This window comes from Erpetoichthys calabaricus, chromosome 7 (genome assembly GCF_900747795.2).
Source record: "Erpetoichthys calabaricus chromosome 7, fErpCal1.3, whole genome shotgun sequence".
Classification (NCBI taxonomy): domain Eukaryota; kingdom Metazoa; phylum Chordata; class Cladistia; order Polypteriformes; family Polypteridae; genus Erpetoichthys; species Erpetoichthys calabaricus.
Genome location: NC_041400.2, coordinates 41133530 through 41157821, shown reverse-complemented (window position 1 = coordinate 41157821; position 24292 = coordinate 41133530).

Genomic DNA, 24292 nt, shown 5'->3' with positions numbered 1-24292 from the left:
ATAACATGAAACCTTGGATATAGAAAAAAAAATAATTTTGTGCAAGGACATTGAACAAACAAGAAATAAATCAGCACTTCTTTAGCAAGTGCATGTTTGATTGAAAAGGATTTGAATCAGCAGTATGATGGAATATTACTTGATTTTTTGGCAAAATAACCGGAAAAAGCATACATAGCAATGTTAAAGTCATGAGCTACATGGAGGAAAGCCTTGGAGCAATAAGCCATCTTTTACATTCTATGCACAGACAAGAAATACAACTGGTGTCTGAAAATGGCCAGCATTTTTGCTTGGGTGATTTCTTCCATATATTAACAGCCAAGTACTTATGTCTTTCTTAATAATATCAAAGATGCACTCCATAAAGTCAAAATGTCCCCAGTATGGTGTCACATTTTTATCCTTGAGCAGTGTAAAAGCCTGATTTAGTTTACAGTTTTTTCTTTTTTGTTTTAAAAATTTAGAAAAGACTGAACATGCTTAAATACATAACTGTCATCCTCAATATTGTGGTATATATGGCATCCATTTATTTCATATTGAGTCATTCCTTTTTTAAAATATCAATTCATAATTACATTCAAATCAGGGCCAAGTGGAGCTGGAGCACATTAAGGCAGTACAACACTAGACAGCACTTTTATTACTTGTTCCCAGGGTAAAATTTGACTTTTTACAGCAGGTCAGTAAAAAATACAGAGATAAATATAATTATGTCAAACAACAAGCCACTCTCAAATACACACTAGAATGACTATAAAAGAAAGAAAATATCTGACATGGCAGTCACAATCCCAGTGAAGCATTATGCAGGCGTATTGCTGTTCGTGTAAAGGAGTGTTTCTTGACACACATATGCTGAATAATTCGCTGGTTCAAAGTACTCAATGTTCGTGTGTCAGATGGAGGAGGTGCAGCATTGTTCATAAATATCACTTCTATCTTCATCCTCTCATCCACTACTACCTTCAGGGGGTCCAGAGAGTGTCCTTAATTGAGCCTGCCCCTTTAATTAGCGTATTGATTTGGTGGGCCTGTCTTGAGGTGATATTACCAGTCCAGTACACCAGGGGTCCCCAACCACCAGTCCGCGACCCACTACCGGGCCGCAGCCGTCTGACAGCCGGGCCGCGAGAGAACTGCTGGCAATGGAGACTCACTCAGACTTTTCAGAACGCTTGGCGGGCGGGGCTTTGCAGCGGCGCAGAGAGAGGAGAGAGACCGAGGTGAGAGAGTATTACAACAAAGTATTTTTATGGTCCCGACAGTTTCCCCATATGACACGAGTCTATAGAAATCTCGTTACAACGAAGTACATTCAGCAGATGCTTTCATTACAACGAATTGACCTTGAAATGCTTGAATGAATCATCCACAGAGCAGTTAGATCTGTGGTCCCAGCTCAGTTGTACACATTTACACAACAATCCCCAAACAGAAACATTGTAAAAAAAAATTATTTCTTCGAACCTTCCTCGTACTGTTTTTTTTTTGCTGTTTTTGTTTTCTATGGTTTTTCAGTGATACCTTTTGCTTATTGCTTGTCAACATTTGAAAAACATCCATTGGAATTTAACTCATTGTCACCCTCCTATAGACACGGCATACACGAAAAAAAACGATAACAGTGTTAATGTTTATGATGTGCATTCTGTTGGAATGGCAAATGCAAAGCATATGTCTTTGTTATATGCAAAAAAGAAGAAAAATCTTGAGTTGCAAACATATGCGAACTACTTAATAACTTAATAATAATAGAAATGTTATGTAAATTGTGTATAAAACTGACCAACCCCCCCCCCCCGACCGGTCAGTGGAAAAATTTGCATCTAATAAAGTGGTCCTCACTGTCAAAAAGGTTGGGGACCACTGCAGTACACCACTACCTAAAAAATTGCACTGGCCATCACAGAGTTATAGAAGATATGAAGGATGTCACTACCAATTAAAGGACCACAGTCTGTCCTTTCTTATATAGCTCCTCTGTGGTTATGAGAACTGTCTAGCCTGTCATTGATCTGGAACCCGAAGTACCTGTAGCAGTGCAACACCTCCACATCCAAGTCAATAACCAGATCCTTGGTTTTATTGAGGTTAAGTTGCAGACAATTCTTAAAGTTCTCATCCTATACTCATACACTGTCAGAGTCCTATACTTTGTGTCACCCCCTTTGTCAATATCCCATTAGTGCAGAATCATCAGAGTATATCTGCAAGTGACATGACCTGGTTTTATATTTATAATCTGAGGTATACAGGGTGAAAGGAAAGGAGAAAGAACTGTTCCTTGCGGTGCTCCAGTGCTGCTCACATCCATATCAGAGACACAGTTCTTGAACCTCACAAACTGCAATCTGTCTGATAGACAGTGCATTATCCATTTCAAAGGCAGAAAGTACCATCCCAGTGAAAAGATATTGCACACACACAGGGCCAACTTAGATATCACCAGACCACCTACTAAGCGTATCTTTGGAGTTGTGGGAGGACAACCAGAGCACCTGGAAGAAAAGCTTATGAGGCACAATGCAAACTCCACACAGAACACATTTATATAAAAATACTAGCTGTGTAAGCCTCCTAGAAACTATTGAAATCGCCAGAAAAACATTGAAATGCATAGTTGGCAACTTCGTTTTGCAGACATGCTCCCCCCCCTTGTCTATCAGCGGCTAAGCGAATTTCTCTCTCGTTTGTCTTTCCTATGCGGTTTCACTTTGGTGACAGAGCTTTCTTTCAGCTTCATGCTGTAGCCTCGTGCTTCTTTCTTCTTCTGACTCGTTTATAACTGGGGCCCCCTTACTGGCTCTTTGAGCTTCATGAGGCAGCCTTGCACTTCTGGGCCAGACAGACACACTTCCATGTGTAGACGTTTATATATAAGATTAATAGCATGTACCATTATAAGGCAGTTTACAGAGCTAAGAGAAATACAACATGAATTAAACAGCACAGCATTAAAAGATTAAAACAGAAAAAAATGTACCACTGCTAGATACAATAAAAGCTTTAGAATTATGCCCAACAGATTATATGCATCAACTCAGGTGCTCTACATGACCAAGTAGAGTTAATTATAAAACAATGATACAAAACAACAGTAAAAGATAAATGAGCATGAAAAAAGTATAGCGGTCAAACAGAAAATGAAGAGTCTCAGTTTTTACATTTCTTTTACATCATGCACGTTCCAGTTATTTAGGACTGTCAGTTCTTCTTATTTATTAGTTGAATGTTTGTGTCACAGAGGCATTTTCTATTATCAATTACTTATTTTTTTTTTAATATGAGGTAGTAACCCATCTTCCTTGTTAAATTATCAACTGAACTGTATTCCATACCATTCCTTTAATATTAACCACCAATTTTTTGCTGCATTGTAATTCAGAAAACAACTAAGATGTATTGTTAAGTACTGAATGAATTAAAGGCAGAGAGCATATAAAAAGGTAGCTGAATTACACTAAACGGAAAAAATAAATACATTCCAGGAAAGAATAATAATAATAATAATGATAATAATAATACATAAATGAGATTTTAGAAAATTGTTAGTTTTGTTTAGAATATTTTCTTTAAATCTGTTTTGACAAGCAGTCATTAAAAATGAACACATCAGTCAATAAAGATATTCCTGATATGTAATGTCACATTTTTAACCATTACCACTCGGTTGTAGCCCTAGAAACAATAACAGGTTAGTTTACATCTCAGCTGAGCTTGCTTCTTTTTGATCATATGAGTCTTTAATTATATTTTAATTATATTGGCATTTGTTGTTATGCCAACTTCAAGCATATACCAAGAGAGCAGGATGTCAGGAAAAGATGCTGCCGCAAGGACAACAGCAACAGCATGAGGCAGAGAGAAATGTCAGCAAAAGCATTTTTATGCCTGCAGCCAGCTGCTACCTTTCTGAATGTAAAGGTGATTTCTGGTACTAATCGCTTAGTTTTATAAAACACAGTTTTCTACAATATAATTATGAAGCTACTACCAATTTTCTGTAAAAGTTGGAAAGAGAAAAAGAGTAATTTAACCTAAATCCATTTTCGGTATGAAAATATTGCAGTGAAAATAGCAGTTACAGTACTTTCAGCATGTGAAGAACAACTCACACAGTATGCCTTCAAACCAGAGCTGACAACTGCGTCAGGCTATTTTTTCTGAATTACAGTATTTAAATCTATAAAGTCCCTAAATAACATTATTTATGTAAAGATGTGCACTTAAGCTTACAGTATATTATAATTAGGAAAAAGAAAATGTAACCTGGTGGATGATAGCTGCTTTCAGATTCAAAAAAGTACCAAAAGTGTCAAATTCTGAATATATTTTTTCATAAGAAAAGTTTAATCTTTTTCATCTGAAGAGCAGCAAATATCAAATGCTCCCTTTTAAGAACTGACAAACTGCTGTGCTCACGTCAATAATTTTTTTTTAATTTGGCCTTATTTGAAAGCCTTAATTTGCTACCTTAATTTTTATGTGTACTTTTATTTAACATCTTTGTTTGAGAAAGATTTAAGTGTCTTTCATTTATTCTTAAGTATTTTTGAATTTCAATTACTGGTAATATGTCACTAGAAAGCTAGTCATCTTGCTAGTGACCACTTGCCAGGAGGCACCTCATCTCACACCACAAAGACTTACTTATAAGTTCCAGTACAGTACCATTACTCCTTTGTCCAAGATTATGGATTAGAACTGTGAACAAGTGTCAGTGTGATGCTTTAAATTCTGATTTATTGGCAATGACTCTTGAAGCTTTTCATGGCTCTATTCAATTTTCAGTCTTATTGTTTGGCCTCCGGTTGAATTTTTGGGCTTTTGTTAATGACTGCTTTGCTTTTCTTGTTTAAGCCCCCTGGTTTTTGATAGCAATGCATAGACTATTTAGGCACCTATTTGTCCTCATTTTAGTTTCAAAACCAAATGATTGTCCTCGTCTGTTGCTAATAACATCTAGCAATTTCTGCCTGTCATTTTGTCAGCAGGCTGTTCTAAGATTCAAGTTTGCACGCACAATCATCGGAAAAACCATGCTAACTCAAACTTACAAAAAAAAAAAAAAAACAAGTAAATGGGAAAATTAAAAAGCCCAGTGCTAAACTTCATTTTTATTGGGATAAAAGGTGAAGAGGAAAAGCTAGATTATAATTAATGGGAGAGGGTGGCAAGAGCCAATGACAAAAAGGATGCAAAACAAATCTCAGTAGTAATATTTACAATCTGAGAGAGTCTTATAATCATCTCATTGGCCAAAGTTAGGACTGAATAATTAATCTCCAAGCAATGTGGTTCTTAATGAATGTCTGCATTATTGCAATAAAAAAGATCATTAATAGTTGATATTTTCTGAAGGGTAGAAAGTGACCTCACATCCCACAAGATTATATTAAGATTTGCCTTTATAATAGAGAAAGGAAAGAAATAGAGAAAAAGGGAAGAATAATACAGATAAATATAATAATGTAGGGATGAAGAGCAACACAGAAGCAGCAAAGGAACCCACCAATCATCTCTGAATACCCACACCCCAAAACCCTGTAAAACCCCAACTGTTAAAGAAAGAAAGAAAGAAAAATTTTTGAGATGAGTAATAATTGAGACCAACTGGTCAGTATTCACTGCTGAGGTGCCAACATACCTGGCCTTGAGAATTTTACTCTCCGGCTTCAGAGTTTCTGATTCTGGAAAAGTTTGTTTATCTGGGGTACATTATTTTAAGTAGTTAAGGCAGTATAATTGACTATATCAATACATAGTCATACCATAATTGCTAATGGTAAAACATAAAGAGCAAGGGAAAGGTTGCAGAAAGCAGCTAGTGCATGGCTATCCCCCAGCGAGCTTCACATCGACTCACCACAAGGGTGCAATGCTTAGCAATGCTCTGCCTGTGGAAAACTTAGTACTGTCCTAACTTACATTGACATTCTATTATAGAGGTATTAATAGATGCTTCTCCTTCTTTTCTCTGGTATAACATTGTGTACTGTGAATGTATACATTTTCCTAACCTTCTTATACAGTTCATAATCTATCCCAGCAGCACTGGAGGCATAACAACCCTGGATAGGTTTGCAGTCCTTGGCAGATCACTCACATGCACACCCTTATTCTAAGCCACTGTGTTGTAGCCCATCCATCTAACACACATGTCTTTATGACATGGGAGGAAAACTGAAGGAAACTCACAATGACATAAGAATAATTTGCTAACTCCACACAGTCTAAGCTTGGGATCCACCCAAAGCTTTGGTGCTACGATGAGACGGCAGCATTAAACACTCCATCACCATGCCACGACTCTAATAAGCAATATTTAGTAAATGAAATAAAGTGTAAACATCAATACTTTTTCATCTTTCCATACACACGTTTTTTAACTTTCTTCTTATTTTATAATTTATTTACAAACCATATGTAAAATTCTGTTTGTTCTTATCGTTCATCTGGATAATTAAATTATGAGAGATATGAACAGTTTTGTTTTTGTTTTACATGTTTTTATGCGTTACCAAATATTGCAGTTAAAAATAATAAGATTACAATTTGTTAGTACAATAAAAGTAGAAACAGTCAACAGGAAGGGAATATTTTTCCTCAATATGATGAAGTAAAATGATTTTATTATGAGGACCATGCCTGCTATATCTTTTTTTTTTCCTCTTGTAACTTAATTAAATATCCTTATACACCCTGCCTGACTAGCCCTCAGAATGTAACAAATGACTGGGCATTTGAACAGATTGTCTTATGGCTAGTCTGTGCTTGAGTATGTCATGAAAATAGTATCATACGTTGGACATACAGCATAATGGTCTAGCCTTTCTGGCAAGCTACATCATTATGAAATTTGTACAAGTTGTCAGTTCATTGTCATCCAGTGGCCGTTAAAAAAATTCTGCACATGACATAAATTGTCAAAACAAGAAAGTTTCCTGTTTTTTCCCCTGCATATATCTCTAGAATGAGATCTGAATAGATTCAAGGATATTGTAACCAGAGCACCTTGCTAGTCTTATGTAGGTCTTAGCTCATTATAGCTAATAATTGTCAAACACCAATAAACTGAAAGATTTTTATTTATATATTTTAGTAATAATATGTTAGAAGTGCAGAAATTAAGCTAGGTGAGCCATCATGTAACAATAGTGCTTACACTCAGATATATTTTTAGCTATTTCATGTCTATGCATTTTTGTATATGACATGCAATTATTTTTAATATGAAAAATGTCCGTACATGTGTTAATGCAGAATTAAAAAAATTGTGGGAAAAGTAAAATTATTGTTTTAAAGTGCAGGACATACTAACTGCTTAAGTGCAGCAACTAACCTGGCAATCACCATGGCAACTTGTTAAGGAATGTAGTACCCTTCTGTCAAAGACTGAAAATTATAACTTTATGTACATTTATATTTATTAGAAGATGCCTTTGTCCAAAGTGACTTGCAAAAGGGGTTACTTAATCGACTAAACATCATTCAGAGAATTGTTACAGGACATGTTTATAAAATTGATCATTACAAGTGATGAGCTCAGAACGAAACACATGATAGTTTCACTTCCTTGGTTACAAAACCTAACAACGCCATTATCACTTAGACAGAAATACACCAAACAAGACAGTCTTCAAACATTATGGAGGTAGGCAAATCATTCCACCAGCTACACATATAAACAGAGTGTCGAATTGAGAAGTAACAAAACCAGACAACGTTCATTAGCAGACCTAAGTATATTATTTTATAATGCCTGTTTTATGTGATTATTGTGATATCAAATCAATGCTGATCTTTCATTTATATTGATTTCTTTATTATACATTAGCATGGGATTCTAAATGCAATGATCAAAAAAGATGCACTGTAAAACTTAAGAATTATGCCAGTTAGTACAGTGCTTATATGATGCTACAGATTTTTTTGTAAACGTAAAAAAATATTCTAAAATATAACATTTACAAAACAGATTAATCCTCTTCAGGGCAGACAAGGCTGGAGCCTATCATGGCAACAGGCATCCTTGCCCTGAACCTGACCTCAGTATACAGAAGAACTCACCCATGCACATTTCAGGACTTGCAGTCACACAGGACCAAGTTAGAATTGCCAGTTGATGGATGATTTTTCCTTTGTGATGTGGGAGGAAAACTGGAGTATTCAGAGTATATTCTACACAGACAAAAGGAGAATGAAGCAACACTTAGGCCAGAATTTGACAGCAAGAAGCAAACATAGGAGTAGTTGTGTATTAGGTAAACTTACTGCAATTTTCTATCAGTCAAACTCTGAAATATTTGTGACAGTTGAAAAAATCATCTACTATTACTGTCATTGGCAAATGTACTTGCACTGTACCTTTCTAGGCACCGTACACTGCATTTAACATGAAAGTCTTACCTTTTCTGAAACTCAACCTGAATGTTTAAAACTTTGGAAAAATGTTCTTCAATGACTTGACAAGTTCAATTAAATATCTTCCTTGAACTTTCCAGTTTGCTTGCTAGTGATCTGTCAACTTGTTTATTCTAGTGGGTTCAAATTCTTTTGGACTAGGAATCCCAAGCAGTAAAGACTTCCAAAGCACGTAGTTCCAAACACTTCCAATGCTCTTTGCATCTAGCTTTGAATCAAAGTACTTGTTTATCTGGTGTTGGGGAATATGATTTTACAGGACGGTAGTGAGACCAGCTTTGTTATATGAGTTGGAGACAGTGGCACTGACCAGAAAGCAGAAGTCAGAGCAGGAGGTAGCAGAGTTAAAGATGCTAAGATTTGCACTGGGTGTGATGAGGATGGACAGGATTAGAAATGAGTACATTAGAGGGTCAGCTCAAGTTGGACGGTTGGGAGACAAAGTCAGAGAGGTGAGATTGCGTTGGTTTGGTCATGTGCAGAGGAGAGATGCTATTATATTGGGAAAAGAATGTTAAAGACAGAGCTGCCAGGCAAGAGGAAAAGAGGAAGTCCTAAGAGGAGGTTTATGGATGTGGTGAGAGAGGACATGCAGGTGATGGGTGTAACAGAGCAAGATGCAGAGAAAAGGAAGATATAGAAGAAGATGATCCGCTGTGGCAACCCTTAATGGGAGCAGCCAAAAGAAGAAGAATTAATCAAGAATGTTAAACAGTGTATTATGATTCTATTTTTATTTTATTTAATATGTTAAAAGTATTTCAGGCAATGGATCATGATAAGAATTATAAGATGTGACAAAGAATCCACTCCAGACATTATAAAGTTTTGGGGCATCCACCCGTATATTGTATCCTGGCAGCAAAAGTTTTAAATAATTGAACAGAGATTTTCACAAGACTGAGTCCAAAACAGAACTACCTGACTGGAAGCAAGATGGTGGCTTTAAAGGCCCATAGACAAAGTGACGTTATTAGAGCTGGAACCGGAAGTTACATCATCTGGACCGGAAGTGATGACGTCTAAGGTGGGAGGACTGGAAGTGACGTCATCAGGGTGCCGTAGCCAGAAAGTGACGTCATTAAAGGCACCAGACCCTGAAGGGATTTTGTGGGAATGGTCTGCAAGGAACTGAGAAAGACAGTCAGCGCACCCTGCTGCCCCCTGGTCTGATGTGGTATTACCATTACTCAAGCCCATTATCTGCCTCCTACTCGCACATGTGTGACAAAGACTAAGCTCTTTGTTCTTTTTTTGTATCTTGAACTTTTGATGTCAGAAATAGCAGCTTGCCTAAACCACACAAAACAGGAAGAGTTAGTAGAGAAGAGAGCTTTTGCTGCTTATAGGCAAACAAGCAAGATTATATTAAATAAAACCTAAACTAAAAGCTCCATACTCAGGAGCATTCAACATAGGAGTTTTTAAAGAGAAGCTGATAAAATTTTGACTCATCGGTGTGTATCAATTATGTTATAAAAGATATTAAACAGCTATTACATAAAGCTTTTTTCATCTTAGGACAAGAAGGTATCAAAAAGGAGAAAATAAACTGAGGCTCAAAGTACCAAGGAAGATGAGCAGATTGAAGTAACCTTTCGTGGGTGTTGAGTTCTTGCAAGACAAAGACACACCCTTCTCCTGACTGGGCCTTACCCACCTATGAATACATACAGTAATTCCATGTTTTTGATTTATTAGCCCAATTTTCCAATATGTATTTTCTGGAGTCAACCAAAAAGTTTATAGCAACAAACAGCTTTTTTTCTTCTTTAAGACCTATTATTTTTGGGCATTTCTCAGGACACTGTTTTTCTGTTTTCTTGGTTTTTCCTATAACTGTTAATTTTAACTTTTTTGAGATTTTTCAGGAACATTTGGGAATCTAACAACATATTGAAACCGTTTAACTTCAAACATGATAGCTCATACATAAAGAAAGACAAATGTATATTATAAACTTTGATTTTAATATATTATATCAATACTAGCCATGTGCGCCCAACTACGTTGCGCGTTTTAAAGTTGTTTGTGAAGGGCTCCCTGTTTAAACGCGGCTGCCAGTTGTGAACTGGGCCCTTCGTCGCACAGCATTATAATTTTTTATAAGGGAAACAAAATTACAAAACAAAACCCTTGGACATTGATTCGATAGGAACGGCCTACTCGGAATTACTGTCCGAATAGTGATTATGTGGTGGTGGAGGAGCATTTCTGCTTCTCTCCGTTCACAGTCCATCTCGTTTTCACGACGCGATTGTTTCCTCTCACGTTCTCTTCTCAACCTTTCTCCAATCTCGCAGGTTGCTTTGTGGCAATCCAAAGGGTAAGGCAATATACACGGAGCAATGGTTATAAAAGGGGGACACATAGGTATCCAGGCTCTTTAAAGCATAAATAGGGATCACTTCACTGACATGTGAGCAAGCCATGGTACAACTGTGAGAGGCGCAGCACTCGCCGGCTACAACATAACAATAATAATTTCCGGGATGTGCTGTTACGTTGTCATTCATTTTACCCACTGTCTTTCTTTCATTCATATGTTACGTAGGCACGTACCTTTTATCTTCGGCAATCAAGTTCTCTGAACAGGCCTCAGGAGCTAACCAGCGTAACACTGTCCACCACCCCTTTCGTTATTCCGGCACATTGTTGACATCTGTGAGTAACAACAACGTACTAAACTGGAAGGTGGTCTACGTATGTGTGGAATTAGCGGACAAACAAAAATCAAGATCCAAATGAAGATTATATATAAAGATTAGTCAATTTAAAGCACAACAATTTGTTTAGTTTGAATGTCTGTGTTTTGTGGTGTGACTGGAGTACTACAGTCTTCAGTAGCATAAGCCTGGAGGAGATTCTTAATGCAATGCCTATGTTTTAGCTGTCTCTCTACTGCCATCTAGTGCTTCTTCTTCTAATTCATTCGCGGACAAACAAAGATCAAGATCCAAATGAAGATTATATATAGAGATTTTTTGCAAAGATATAAGATTTTCTATGTAGTCACCACAAAAGCTCTCTGAAATTCTCCAGATTTACTGTCTCTGGTTGTCTTAAGAGAAGATTCATGTTAGGTCTACTGAGCCATAACTACAACTTGTGTATTTTTTTATTCTAGTACAACACTGAAACATTACATGTCAGCTGTGAGATACACCAACTGTATGGGTTCATTGTCACACTGCTTTAACTACTTTTGCCATCTATTGTTTTGATTTTTTTTTGTGTCATCTCTGTGACTTATTCTTGTTGTTTTTCCAAATGGCCATACCTTCAAGAATTAACTATGGAAACTATTGCACTCATGCCCTTTTGGGGGACACTGGTTCTTATATGCATAGCAGCAGCAGCAGTATCAAAGCACTTGCCATGACAGACATTTTTCCCCCATGAAAGGAGCTTGTAAAACAAGGAGAGACTTTCAGCTTATCTGATCTCTTTAGAAAGCCAGATGCCATCCTTGTAATGTTTTGTTTTTACTTCAGTATTTTTGGCAGTAAGCTTTCTTTGTCAGTCTCCATAGGGTTGCCATAAAGCACCAGAGACTGTTAGTGACGGTGATGCCATGTGCAATTTACTCATTTGTCTTCCCTTTGCTAGTACAACTAAGGCTACCCTCCTGTTAGTTTTTGTTTTGATGTCTTCTTGTAGGATGTAGCATCTGCTGTACACTACACTGTTACCTTACACTGAATACTTTGCTTTGGTATAAGACACTTTTATGTTTTTAAAAACATGCTAGCCTTATTACAGGATTTCAGGAACTGATTCGTGGTAAGAGGTTATATGCCTGAAGAAAGCAAATGAAGAAAACACATACTGTTACTAAAAAGTGTATGGAATTATAAATGGAATAAATGCAGTAGGTCCCAATGGTTGCTTTAAAATTGGTTATTACATATAAAGTAACTGGAATGTGGTGGCACTATGACAAAGCAGATAGCACTACATCCTCAAAATTCCACTGTCCATTGTAGAAAGTCTACACCTGATCACTCTAAGTATGGAGCTTACACCTTCTTCTTATGAATGTGTGGGTTTTCCTCTGTATATTAGTTTTTCTTCCACTACACTAAGACATACACGTTAGACTAATTGGTGGTTCCAAATTTGTCCAATGTAATAGAGGTCCCTTTGATAGACTGCTGCCCCGTTCAGTGTTGCTTCTGACCACTGCAACCTTGAATTAGGTTAAGAGAGTTTGAGGATGATTTTTTTTATTAAAATTATACATCCTTAAAGTTTCCTGGTTTGCATATTTAAGATGTTCATATTTTGAATCCTTTTTGTGATTCTGAAACACTCCACCTGTTATGATCTCAAGGAGATTAAAGGAGATAATGAGATTAGGGAATGATAACAAATAGCACAGGAAATAATAAAGCCAGAGACACCTTCAAGTGTTATACTGGGGACAGGAGAGTACAAGCTATCTAGATTTATAAACCAAAGTTGTAGTGACTGAAATGGGCAAGGTGCTAATTTAAGGTTCCTGTAACATTAAGTGGAATACCAAAAGGCAGAGGCAAGTTTAGGGATATTCAAAAGATATTCAAAATCACCTGAAGTACTGATTGTCTTAAGCCCAATACACAAAAATGAAACACAGGTTCAAAAATGATCAAGCCAAAAAGTTATTTTGGTATTTAGTGACTTACAAATTTTGTTTTTTTTCAATTTTAAAGTGACAATATTATAATTACAACATTAAAACTTTAGAACATTAGTTGTTAAATCATTTAGTTGAGCCTAACTCTTCATTACTTGATGGACTTTAGCACGCCAGGCCCTTTCTATCATAAATTGCTTCTCTGAGTTCCTTCAGACTCACATGCATTGTCTCATTAATGCTGTCTATCCATCTTAATCTCTGTTCTCCTCTTTTCCTTTTGCCTTAAATTTTCCCAAACATGAGATTCTTCTCTAAGGAATCCTGTTTTCTCATTATGTAGCCAAAGTATTTGAGCTCTTCAAGCCTTCCAATGAAAAGTCTGGTTGTATTTCTTCAGGTATTGATTAGTTGGGTTTTATTGCTGTCCAAAGTTACTCTCGGCAGTCCTGTCCAGCATCAAAGTTCAAAATCATCAGTTCTTTTGTGCTTAGCTATAGACCAGCTCTCATAGCCATACATCACTAGTGGAAACATCAAAGCTTCAACAGTACAGACCTTTATTGACAATGTGAGGTCACTGCTCTTTGCATCTTTTCTAAATTAACCATTGCTGTTCTTCCCAGAAGCACATGTCATTTAATTTCATAGCTGCAGTCTTCATCTACAGAAATTCTGGAGCCTTGGAAAACAACATCTGCTACTGCTTCTACTTCCTCTTCATCTATTAGTAAAGACTTAATAGGAACATAATCTTTCATGATGTTAGCAGCAAGCCAGCATTTGCACTTTCACTTTAATTAAGAGTGTCTTGAAATCCTCCTCACTTTCATTCATTACAATAGTGCCATCCACATATCTGAGGTTGTTGATATATTGGAGAAATCATGGGAGTTCCAGAAAAACACCTATTTCTGTTTTATTGACTACTCTAAAGTCTTTCCTGTGTGGACCATAACAAACTATGACACATCCTTAAAGACATGGGGATACCAGATCATATAATTTGCATAATGAGGAACTGATACACATATAAAGAAGCAACTTTTAGAACTGACCATGGAGCAACACACTGATTCAAGATAACAAAAGGAGTATGACAACGCTGTATACTGTCACATTACTTGTTTAATCTACGTGCTTAGTATATCATGCAAAAGTGCTGGTCTAGAGGAGTCAGATGCTGGAAAAATCAGCTAGACAGGTAAAAGTGGCAAATCTATCTAACACATTGACAAAAGCCAAAATAAAATAGTCCAAAGAAAAATAAAATGTACTTGCGAAAAACCTTAATACTAGCCTAAGATCGCTTACTGGCAGTTACAATCGACTAATCTCAATATTCAAAGTTAGTCTGTGGAGTGTTGTATCCATGAATTTCATTATCTCTCTTGTCAATTGAAACATAATGAATGCTACTTAACAACATAGCAGTATGGACAATATCAGAATACATGATTTGAAAAGGATGGACCAAGTTCAGAACCTTGGTACAAAAGAGGTGGGCGATTACAGTTGCAGGCTGGGCATAGGTGACAACAGCCTGACAGCATGGAATAGAATTGCAGTGAATTTATCTATGGTCTATTCCCAGTTTAATTCATTCATCTGGTTTTTATAGTTTGCTTTGAGTGTTAGTCCACCGGTATAAATATCCATATCTGTTTCAATGAAAATGTTTTTCTTTTGAACAGTTTGCATATATTTAGGTCAACAAATCTGTATGTCTGTTATACTCTTTCTGCTTTGTGTAAACTCTGCTCCTTAAAAAGAGCACAAAGGCTGTAGGGCATGACATAAACTTTGTTTAATCTATGATTTCTGTGATTTCACAGAAATCATAGGTTTGAAAAAATAAGATTGCTTCCTTAAAAGTTTTTTCTCTCTGCAGGTGGTGTTCATCTCCCACAAGGCAAAAGAGAAAACAGACAGTTGGGTAGAAAAGCTCATTACTTGCACAATCTGCAGAGTAAGTACAGTAAATCAAAGCAAATACTTTAAAAAGAACTCAAAGCACAAATCCAGGCTTTTTTCTCCATATCACCTTTACCTCAAATACCGTTTTTTTTTCACTTTATTTAAATGTTATTCCTGCTGAGCAGTGAAACATTAATTTTGTGCTGCTGTCCTACACAAGACATTTTCTCATCATTTACCAAAGGCCCAGCTTCTACTCATCTTTTTGCTCCTGGCAGATTTTGTCTAAACATTCTGCTGCCTTGGGCAGATTTTCTAGGGCAGGGTGGGCAGTGGTGTTCCAGGAGGGCCACATTGATTGCAGGTAGTTGTTCTAACCAATTTTTAATGTAAAGGTAGTCTTCTTATTAATGGAACTCCTTTGTGTATACTGTCTAAGAAATTAACAATAATGTGACATTTTCTTGTTTTTGAAATGCAGAAAAAACACTTATTGCTTCTGCCATGAGTTTTAGATTACAAGAGTTTGTGGTTTTCTTCATTTTTGTATTTTTTTCACTTTGCTTCTCAACTTTTTAAGTTTATTCATTTATTAGCATTGCTATTATGATTATTATTAACCAGAAGTCACAAATGAGAAAAAGCTCCTTTTAAAGAGTTTTAGGGGTTTTGTGCAGACGCAGATAGAACAAATACCACAAGTAAACTACAACATATGGCTATAAACTAGCAATAAGTAAATAAAAAATAGTTAATTGTAATGAGTGAGTGCCAATCTGGTGGCATTCTGTTAAAAAAATAGTTTAGGGCACTGGTTTTGTTCACATCCCCTTCTGGCAATTGAACCCTGGATTGCTCAAGTCCAGTAATCATGCCCAGTCCATTTCAGATATCTTTCATGTTATTATAACTAAGTTTGTTTTCTATTTTAACTTTGTAAGCCTCCTTTCCTCCACTTATCTTTTTCTTCAACACTAGCTGGGCATTCCTTTAGAGCCTCTTTGTCACTGGATTTGAAAACACTCTTGTTCTCATACAGGAGACTTTTCAGCTCCTTAGTAATAGAACAAATACCACAAATAAACTACAACGCTTGGCTGTAAACTAGCAATAAGTAAATAAAATATAGTTAACGAGCTGTATATACCCGGCGTTGCCCGGGGCAGAAGTAACCTAATCGGTCAAACACTTACATATATACCAAAGTAAACCTAATCGGTTAAACAGCTTCATATATACAGAAGCGAACCTAATTGGTCAAACAGTTATGAATGTGCAGAATGATTTTACAAACATTATGCGTGTTAACAATCATTAAAAAGAAAAGATTGAGGAACTGTTCTTCTATATGTGATGAAGCCACTAATAAGACAGATTTTTTTCAGGACCCAGCTGTTTCATAACTAAACTACTGCCACCCCAAAGTAATGCCTAATAGTGGTTTTTGGGGTAGCTGTGGAATAAAAAGGGTGTTTTTTAGTCAGTAAGAATCTGACAGTACCCTTCAGTACGGGCTGAAGGGTGCCTATGTAAGGTTTTACATCCTTCCCGTATGGAAAAAAAAACATACTAAACTTTTTTTTCATCATTACAGATAATCTCAGTCAAATCGAAGTACGCATTCTCAATTTATTTTTATCTAATTTTTACTTTTTCACAAAGCCATCCCATGCCAATTTGTATGAATAAACTTTTGCTAGAGAGTTACCAAAAGTTTATTCATGCACATATTTTAATACGGATAATCTATCTCTAATCAAGGTTCTCATTTTCATTCTAATTTAAAATAATAATAGATACTCATTTTTTTCTTCTGTTTTAGAAAAACCAATCTATGCCACCTACGTCTTCGTCAAGTCAGCTTCATCCAGCTTCATCACATATAGAAGAAGAGTTCCTCAATCTTTTCTTTTTAATGATTGTTAACACGCATAATCTTTGTAAAATTATTCTGCACATGCATAACTGTTTGACCAATTAGGTTCGCTTCTGTATATATGAAGCTGTTTCATCGATTAGGTTTGCTTTTGTATTTATGTAACTGTTTGACCAATTAGGTTTGCTTATGTATATAGATTAGCTGTTTGTCCGATTAGGTTCGCTTCTGTATATATGAAGCTGTTTAACCGATTAGGTTTACTTTGGTACATATGTAAGTGTTTGACCGATTAGGTTACTTCTGCCCCGGGCAACGCCGGGTATATACAGCTCGTATATATATATATATACATATACACACATACATGCAGTTTTAATAACACAGAAATCAATATAAACATTAACATCATTATCATATGAGAATATGAAGTAATATATAAGAAGCACATTTCATATAAATATAAATTATTAAACAGTAAAATCTTCTTCTGTAATTTGCTACCGTGGCAATTTGTGTGTCTGTCCAGGATTTTAAATGACCTGTAGCTCGCAAACCGTTGCACCTATACACTTGAAATGTGGTACACATATAGTACGTCACGTCTACTATCCGCTTTATGGGTGATGATTGTTTTAGTCTTTTTATCTTTATTTTATTTTATTGTACAATCAAGTCCTATCTGCGCACAGCAGGGCAGCCGTGGGCGGATGCGTATGGTGTATTCACTCGATGTTATCGTGCATTGCGCTGTCAGTGGTATTTTGATAAAAGAATTTGAACAACATATAAGAAGCGTATAAATTATTAAACAGTAAAACATTAACATTTAAGAAGTAAAGTTACATTAAGTACTACTGCTGTGCCTTCGGGTATACCTCATTTTTTGTTTGCCCATTACATGCTTAAATGTATACATTTTTTGGTGCACCTACCCGAGAACACGCGACATATAACCGAGCGTGGGAGAAGCATGGATTTTAAACACGCGTTGAGTTGATGTGCTGGTCTCCCTCGTGAAATAACTGGTAATGTTTGACTAAAATCTACAGCGAGTAAAACGACATTAGCTCCTATTTTTTTTTTACGATCTCTGAGATGTTGCTTTTTTCGGTTCAAGGCTTCATAAGCTCTTTTATGTTGTATGGTGTACTTATCCCAAACCATCATCTTTGAATGTTGCAAGACTTTCGCCTTGTATGTAGATCGGGGTAATTACATTCATTGCATTCCTAGTCTGAATCACAATCTGATTGTATGGGTGGTTACCTGGCACTGTAGGGTTGCCACCCGTCCTTTAAAATACGGAATCGTGCCGCGTTTGAGAATGAAATTGCGCGTCCCGTTTTGAATCAATACTGGACGGGATTTATCCCGTATTTTTTTTATCATTTTTTTTTTAAAGCAGCGTCTCATGCAAATCATCCCACACGCATTTTATGAAGATGCCTCCTTTCCTACTTTTGATTGGGTAATACTTGATGTCATCGTTAGTTTCATTGGTGTTTTTAACTGTCCAGTGAGTAGGGCGTGTCTTTCAACCGTAAGCAGATTTTTTGCAGTGGTATCACTGACCTCGACGACGGCGACGTTATACGTCAAAAATAAATTACGATAAATGACGATTTTAGCGATACTTTATTACGACGGCTGCTACATAGACACGATCAAATAAAAACAAAAAAATCAAATAATCATTCTACATTTTCAAAACGTTGAAAAAACGACGGAATGAAAAAAAGGCCCACCCGACGACCCACCCATTCCATTTTTATATATATAGATTATACTGAGAGACTGCCAATCTTGGGGCACACATTTGCCATGCCCTGAAGTGGCAGTGTGGGACTGGCTCATTCTATTGTCTGAAGTAATGGCTTGGGACACGGCATGGATGTCTTTTTTGTTTTCTATGAATCTGTGCAGATGTTTTACACTTTCTTCTTCCATCAAGAATAAAGAAATGCCTTATACTATAAATAGTAATAAACCTTTTGTTTTTACTATTTAACAGCATGTCCTGTGTTTTCTGGTGTGAGAAGGGGATGGTAGGGATCCTTTTAGGCTTGTATTTATATTCAGGCATAATTAGCCATGTGGTGCTGTGTTGCCATTTGCACAGTGACCACTGTTATATATCCATTGGCAGGATTATTAATGCTGCAAGTTTTTTGTTTAATGTTTTTAAATGCATGCAGAATGGAGATCTGGAAGTGTTTCTCAACCTTCGTGGTTTCTGGACACAGGGGGTGGTTTAAGTGCATCTCAGTAGCCGAAAAGGCATTTTTTCCCTTGTGTTCTTGTGACACATTGATGGCCAAGTCAGCAACGATGTTTCAATCGGCATGCGTGAAAATTCTGTGCGTGGCTGCTACAGTTCTGTGATGTCATGTTGGCCTCACAAAGCATCATGAGCTGCTTGGAAAAAAATGTTCAACTAAGCCAGTCACATAACAAATTTCCTAAAAATTATTTGGTGAGCAAGATTACCATTGAAAAGAGCACATTTGCTGTGAAAAACACTACATTGAATTTTGCAGATTAACACTACTGCTGAATGATTTGTTGGCTGAATGTACTCCATGTTAGTGTGTCTGAGAGAGGATATGTAGCATTGTTCATAATGACACTCAGTTTTGTCTTCATTCTCTCCTTCTCTGCGACCTCCAGGGAGTCCAGAGTATGTCTCATAATTGAGCCTGCCCCTTTTAATTATTTTGTTGAGTTTCTGGGCCTCTCTTGAAGTTATGTTACCAGCCCAACACGCCAGAGTGTAGGAAATCACACTGACCATCACAGAGTTGCAGAATATGTGAAGGATGTCAATACCCACAATAAAGGAACATAGTCTCCTTAGAGTCTTACTGCCCTTAACATATATAGTTCCTTTGTGATATAAGACAGTTCCAACCTGTCGTTGATGTGGGCCCCTAAGTACTTGTAGGAGTGCACCACCTCTACATCCACATAGAGGCTCTTTGTTGGCAAAAGTCAATAACCAGTTCCAATAACCAATTGCAGGCAATTCTTTCTGCACCAAGAAACAAAGTTCTCCAACTGACTCCTGTACTTGGGCTCATCCCCTTTATTGTTGCACCCTATAATTGCTGGATCATCTGAGAATTTGTGCAAGTGATATGAGCTGGTGTTATACTGTATTTATAGTCTGAGGTGTATAGAATAAAGAGAAAAGGATACAGGATTTTTCATTGTGGCACCCTAGTGTTGCTCACATCCATATCAGGGACACAGTCCTGGAACGTCACAAACTGTAGTTTGCCAGACAAACAGTCCATTATCCAGAACACCGTAGGTTTATGCACTTGCATATCTCTGAGCTTACCCTTTAAGATGGATTACTACATGGTATTCAAGACACTGGAGAAATCAAAAAACGTACTCCTCATGGTGCTGCCAGCTTTGTCCAGGTGAAACATTTACATCCTCCACTCTAATCCAACATGCAAACTGCAATGGGTCCAGGTAGTCTAACACAGGAGGACTCATATAGTCCAGGACCAGCCACCCAAAGGTCTTCATGATGTCAGACGTAAGTGCCGCTGGTGAAGAGGTGCCTGCCTTCTTTGAAATGGCAGCAGTGCAGCTCTAGAGACAGACTAAATACATGACATAAGAAAACAATGTCATTCAGCACAGGCCTTTAGAATTTGAGGACTGACTCCATCTGGTCCCCACGTTTCCTGTGTTTTTCTTCCTCAGTTGTCCTCTCACTTGGTCTTCAGTTATGGACAACCTATACAGATGGTTGGAAGTGAACTCATCACTGGAATTACAGTTGAAGTGCTAGGAGTTGTTGATGCAGTAGGGATGTTGTAAGGGGACTGGTCATTGGAAGAAGGTGGCATTCTGTTAAAAAAATTCATTTAGGACACTGGTTTTGTTCACATCCCCTTCTGGCAACTGAACCCTGGATTTATTATTATGCTGCAGCTGTGTTCTAGTCCTTTGGTGATTACCATGACTTTGCTTTTCTTCAGGTTGAGACCAATTCCATACTTATATCCTTTTTGTTTTATCCTCTCTTGTCTTTTGTAGGTTCTTTACATTTTCTGCTGAAAGGGTTAGTATCCTCTGTGTATCCTATGCTGGCTATGTTATGACCACCTATATTTAATCTTTTCATACCTTCCAATGCCCCAATCAGCATTAATTCACTATATGGACTGAACAGTATCATTGATAGTATACATCCCTGTCTGACTCCTCTTCTAATTTTGTATGAGGTGTGTGGCAGATGGCCATAGATCTTGCCCCACCGGGACGCCTAGATCAAGTAAGCCCCGGGAGAGGGGCAATATCTCCCCTGGACGCAAGAGGACAGCCCTCCTGATTTCCATCAAGGGCCACGGATACGGAGCTTGGAAGCTCAACCCTATAGGGGTCTGTAGCCCAACCAAGGGGCTGCCTGGAAGGTTCCTGAGCCCTGCAGGACAGCACTTCTGCCACACCAAGAAGTGCTGCCGGAAGACCATCATCAAGCACCTGGAGCACATCCGGGGCATGATAAAAGGGGCCGCCTCACTTCCTTTGAGGAGCCAGAGTTGGGAGGAGGAAGACAGAGCTTGCGAGGAAGGAATGGAGGTGGCCGAGTAGAGGAAAAAGGACTGAGTAACTGTGTGAGTTGACGGAACCACTGTAAATAGTAGTATAAATAAACAGCGTGTGTTTTGGACATTGTTGTCGTGTCTGTCGGTGGCCAGGCTAGCTTGTTACATGTGATACACCTTGTTTGCTGCAAACACATGCTTGCTCATTCTAGTGCAGGTCTTCAATGAGTCTTTTTGCTTCTGGTAATCAAGCTTTCCACAAAACGTCCATTAATTTGTTTTGTTTTACTTTGTCAAAGGCTTTCTGATAATTAATAAAGCAGATGTATAGTTTCTTGTTAATTCCCCTGATGTTTTACATCTTTGGAAATTACTTACCTTGTACCTTTCCCTTTGCTGAAGCCCATTTGATTATATAAGAGGTTTCTTTCGACAACTGGTGGAATCCAATTCTATTCTATATCAAATGCAACAGTATTTTCGAGGCATGTCAGATAAGACTTATTATTCTGTAGTCATTGCAGCTTGTGGCTTTGTTAACCTTTGGCATTTGAGGAAGTCCTCAGGTAGCATCCCTGTTATGTGTATCGAATTAATCCATTTTGTCATAATCTCTTATTCTATTGGTCCAAGTTCATCTGTATATTCAGACTTGTTGCACGATAGTTTAGTTCTAATTTCTTCAATTTCTTCTATGCTGATATACTTTTTAGGCATCATGATATTCCATATACTGTAGACTGTTTGCCTCTAGAGTCTTTGTACAGATTCTCTACATGTTCTACCCATCTGTAAAGTATTTCTTCGACATCTGTTAATAACTTGCCCTCTTTGTTCTTATTCCACATGTTCTGTTCTATTTTGTCTATGTTAATTCTTTGACATTTTTGTAGAAATGACGACTATGTTTCCTGTCTAGCTTGTCCTGTTTTGAGCAATTTGATTGAAAGTGTTCAGCTTTGGCCTCCCTGCAATTCTTCTGCACCTGTCAGTGTAACTCCTTATGCTTTTGTTCATCCTTCTCAGAGTTGTTGTACTTCTTCTTTTCTCTCATTATGTCCAGAATTTCTTGTGTCATTTACTGTTGTTTCATCTCCATTCCTCTGTTTGTGCACAGAGTGTCAGCTATGTCTGATGTGCAGTTCTTATGCTGGGTCCACAATCATGTACTGTTCTCTGCTGATTGATGACTTTCATCTTCAGTCAGTTTTTTCCTCCAGTGTTGCTGTTAATTTGTACCTAACCAATTCCTCTCTCAGAGCCATTCTGAAACAGCACAGTTATAGAACTGAATTAGAACAATTATAGAAACACAAAACATCACACTGTATGTAAATGAAAACAATATTTTTGGTTATTATCCACCATTTACAAATATCAATGATTTTTTCAGTTTTGTGGTCTCCCATATGGGGTGACAGGGAACAGTCAAAAGTATCAGATATACTGTATAACATTCAAATACAGTGCAATATTAATGTTTTGAATGCTGTATTAATTATTTTGGATTTTGCACATGTTGTAAACTTATAATACCCTTCAAATCCTTTGTACTTTCTAAATTAAATATTATTAGTACATATGATTTCACTGTTTCATTTTCTTTTATTTGATATTGGAAATACAGGTTCCACTAGATAAATAAAATGTAAAATGTTAGAATTCCATCCAGAGGTCATTCAGCATACAATTGTGTTCAGAAAAGAAAGTCAGACACATTGTAGGTAATTTACAAAATGTGTGTACCTTCACATTGCATTTATTTGAGGAGAAAAAATGTATAAAGAACAAAATGATACAAGATAACTAAATTGAATTTATTATTCAAAAGATATAAAAATAATACATTCTTCAGTGTAACTTAATAGAAAAAAATCAGTCCCGCAATGTCTCTAAGTTCTGTGTATTTCCTGTTTCTGATCATCTGAAAGATGCATGAATCAGACATCTCTTGTCAAGAACAAAGCTACAGATATACACATTGCTTAAATATTCCTTACTATTTTAGTACAATGTCCCAGGAGTCAACTTGATGGAATATTTAACAAACATTTGGAGTGGAAATTAAACTTTAGACTACTGTATAGTATAAAGGTAGCAGCTTTATATTACATTTTCCACTCATATTGTTAATTTTCTTTAATGTTGGTTAAAATACTCTTTTTCAATTTTTAATAAATTTCAGTATTTACTGTAAGAGTTCCATACATTTAGAATATTGGTTTAAATATAAAAAAAAAAAAAGCTTTCTGCAATCCAAGTTTGATAAAACAGCTGTTTTGTAAGCATGAACTTTTATGTCTTTTAAAAAGAATTAGAAGGGCAGGGTTGAGTGGAATTTACCAGATTTAATAGAAGGTAAAGATTCATTCTGGATAAATGACTTGGCATCACAGGTAAGTTGAAGCTTTCCTCTCCATATTAGGCAGAAGTCTTTGTTGAAGTTTAGATTCTAATATGAGAAAATAAAAGTTTTCTCTTTAGTCATTTTGGTGTGTGTTACGACTACATTGTGTGCATATATATATATATATATATATATATATATATATATATATACATATATATATACATATATTTAGATATAGCTAGTTGGATATTGGATGGATGGGTGGATGGATTTATTTATTTAAAGTTCTTCTGTAAAAAGACATTTCTCTGTAGAGACAAACAAAGTTCTATCTATCTAAAGTTCTATCTATCTATCTACAGGGTGGCCCACAAAAAAGTGGGCTGCCTCCACCGAGATGACTGCATTACGTGGTGAAGAGAAAAATTATCAAACCTGGTACTCACATTTATAGAAGACTAGCAAAATACCCGCGCTTCGCAGCGGAGCAGTAGTGTCTTAAAGAGGTTATGAAAAAAAAAAAAGAAAAAAAG